We start from the raw sequence: 3,142 nt of genomic DNA, 5'->3' as shown, positions 1-3,142 counted from the left end.
TATGTCATTTATTCCCAGAATGCCCTGGAGCAAGAGTGCCAGGCTTCTAGGGTTGCCATAACCGTCAAGCTCCAAACCAGCACAAATGTAAAAAATGTAGGATAAATGTAGGACAAAATTTACCCCCCAAATGTAGGATGTATTTTTTAAATGGAGGACATGCAAACAGCTAAAAAATAATAATTTAAAAAAGCATTAATATAAACGCATGTTTCTTAGGCATGGCTTTATTGAACATGGCCTCTTGCATATTTCAGAGGCTTATAGCATAACCAAACCCTTTGGGTTTAACACTGAACATGGGTTCACATGGCTATGCATATTGAACATGTCAAGGTGATTTCACAAGAAGTGGCTTTGCCCTCGTTTTCAGGAGTCTTGCACCAACTATGCTTCTCGTAAGTGTGTACTTGGCCAAGGGACTTTGGTTTTTCTTCACTGCGCATGAGTTTGTAAAAATCAGAGCAACTTACATTGGCCGTGGCGCCTCAGAAGCTGGCTGATATCAATATCACCATCATCATCATCACTATCATTGTTAAAAGAAGGCAGACCTGTTAGCATTAAAAGCACCGAAAATACACAGAAATGCACTTTGAAAGTCACACTCTGGCCTTCAGAAACAGTGAGCGCATGCCTCAGAAACTGACTGATCTCATCATCACTATCCATTGTTAAAACAAGTCAGACCTGTTAGAATTAAAAGCACCAAAAATACACAGAAAAGGCACTTTGGGGAAAAAAGTGAAACGGGCACCCACCTCTTCCTCCTCCTCCTCCCTCTTCCTCCTCCTCCCTCTTCCTCCTCCTGCTACTCTTCCTCCTTCTGCTACTCTTCCTCCCTCCTCCTCCTCCTCTTCCTCCTCCTCCTACTCTTCCCCCCCCCGCCCCCCCTCCTCTTCCTCCTCCTGCTACCTCCTCCTCTTCCTCCTCCCCCTCCACTGGGCCTGGGCTGGCCCATGTGGGGACCAGAGGAGGAGCTCCTCCTCTTAAGGCTGGCTGGCCAATGGGGGCAGACTGGAGTTAAACAGCCCGGCCCCTGCCAGCAGCCATTGGCCAGCCAGCCCCAGGAGGAGAAACTCCTCCTACTTAGCCGTGCGCACGGCCCTGCAGGAGCGTGCAGGGCTACAGAAGGGGGCCGGCGGGCGACAAAGGCTGTGTCGGTGGCGGCCTCGGCGGCAGCGGGCAACACACAGTGCACAGCACCCAGTGCCCGCGGCGGTGTGCAGCGGCCAGTGCAGCTGCCACCATACAAGCAGCGGCAGCAGACCCGGGGCAAACCCGGGTTCATGAACGAACCGGGACGGGGTGTCCCCGCCCAGTTCAAAAGTGGGATTTTCCCGCCAGGGTGCGGGACATGGCAACCCTATCCCCAGCTCCCTGAGTTGTTCCTCATAGGGCTTCATGGTTTCCAGAGCCTTTGCCATTTTAGCCATCCTCCTTTGAACACACTCATTTCTCAATGTCCTTTTTAAATTGTGGTGCCCAGAACTGGACACAGGGCGCAAGGGGCGGCGCATCCCATTTGCATGAATGGGGCGTGCTCCCATGGCATGAGCCCCATTCAAATGAGGCGTCTGCTTTTTTCTCTTACGCGGGGGGTTCCGGAATGGATCCTCCACGTAAGAGAAGGGCAGACTGTATATTCCTTCTACACATAGCCTAAAGGTAATTTTTTTACACAATACAGTTCCTCTCTAGGAATCTCTAGGGCCCTCTTAGCGCCACTCTGCCAGAGGTTGACTACAGAGTTGTGCTGGAGGACCTAGATGTTCCTAGAGAGAACACTTCTCTAGTCATTTGTAAGTCCTCCAGCATGACTCTATGGTCAATATTGGCCACAGAGCTGCGCTGGAGATTCCTAGAGAGAGAGGCCTTCTCTTAGATTGAAAAAAAATAGTGGGATTTTCTATTTGTGGTTTTTCCCCATTCAGGGGATCTTTCGTCCCTAAACCCAGTGAATGTGGGGGGGGGCCACTGTGTTTTAAAATTAATGTTGTGCATGAAACCAGCTTTGCGTCCACGCAAGCAGCAATGGCAAGGATGGGTTTTCCTCCCAAGAGCAACAAAGGCTGCATCCGCAGTGCAGAAAGGATCCAGTGTGACACTGCTTTAATTGCCGTGATTCAATGCTACGCAGTTCTGGGATTTGTAGTTTGTTGCAGCACTAGGCATCTCTGAAAGAGAATCCTAAATGTCTCACAAAGCTACAAACCCCATGATTCCATACCATGGAGCTGCAGAGGCTAAAGCGGTGTCAAACTGGATTAATTTCTGCAGTGTGGATGCAAACAAAGGGCGGCATTTTTATGCTGCAAATTCTACCGTCTTCTTGCGACTTAACAATAATAAAATAAATAACAAAATATTTGTTTGTATCCTGCCACTTCCCAAAAAGGCACTTTAACGGTGTTCTGTTTCCTTCTTCTGAATTCACATTTATTTGAATACAATTAACTCATTGCCCATCCATTCCAAAGGCACGCAGATAATTAAAACAATTCCCTTTGCTGCCTCCGCAGCCGGAGTCGGTTCCTGCCTCTTTCGCGTTTTTGGCAAGTTCAGGAAAACCCCCCAAAACCTGAAAAATAGGCGACCCCCAAAGTGCAAAAATCAAGCTGGTGACCCCCAACATGACCAAACACGTTCTCTTTTCTTTCTTATTAAATGTCCATCCTGGAGGATAAGCCCAGGGTCCGGCCTCTGAGCTTCCTTGCCTTAGAATAATTCAAATGTCTTGCAATAAAATCTGATTTGCATTAAAAGGTGTCTAGCCGAGGCATGGCCCCATGGACGGACCACCCCCCAAAATCCTTCCTTGGGCCAGAGAGTGTGGCCTTCAGGGAGAAAGCGGGGGTCTCCTTTCTTCTGGTGTGCATTTATTTGGTGCAATTTAGGGAGTGAGATATTTTGCTTCGGAGAAACGGAGACGGCTGGTCAGATGAAAAGACCCCCTGCGGAAGGAGGAGAGCGGGTTAAAGCCCAATCCAAATCATGCATCGCCAAAACACCCCCCCCCCATTCCAAAATTTCACTATAAAGGACCAGGACTCGAACTCGGGACCCCCCAAAACTCACCGGTCACCTCCAGGCTGGCTCCGGTGATGTAGCAGCTGTCCTCCGAGGCCAGAAAGGCACAAAC

The 3,142-nt window shown here is 49.3% G+C and overlaps 1 long non-coding RNA gene across 1 annotated transcript; it reads right to left on the bottom strand.

Moving 5' to 3' along the window:
* Positions 1–2,417: 2,417 nt before the first annotated feature.
* On the bottom strand, positions 2,418–3,142 carry LOC121918240. Its single transcript, XR_006101190.1, has 2 exons — positions 3,079–3,142; positions 2,418–2,954 (listed from the first exon to the last, which is right to left on the bottom strand). It is a non-coding gene; the product is annotated as an uncharacterized LOC121918240 (long non-coding RNA).

Source organism: Sceloporus undulatus, unplaced genomic scaffold (assembly GCF_019175285.1).
Source record: "Sceloporus undulatus isolate JIND9_A2432 ecotype Alabama unplaced genomic scaffold, SceUnd_v1.1 scaffold_6450, whole genome shotgun sequence".
Classification (NCBI taxonomy): Eukaryota; Metazoa; Chordata; class Lepidosauria; order Squamata; family Phrynosomatidae; genus Sceloporus; species Sceloporus undulatus.
The sequence above is the reverse complement of the archived record's forward strand: the minus strand, read 5'-3'. Positions and strand labels throughout refer to the sequence as shown.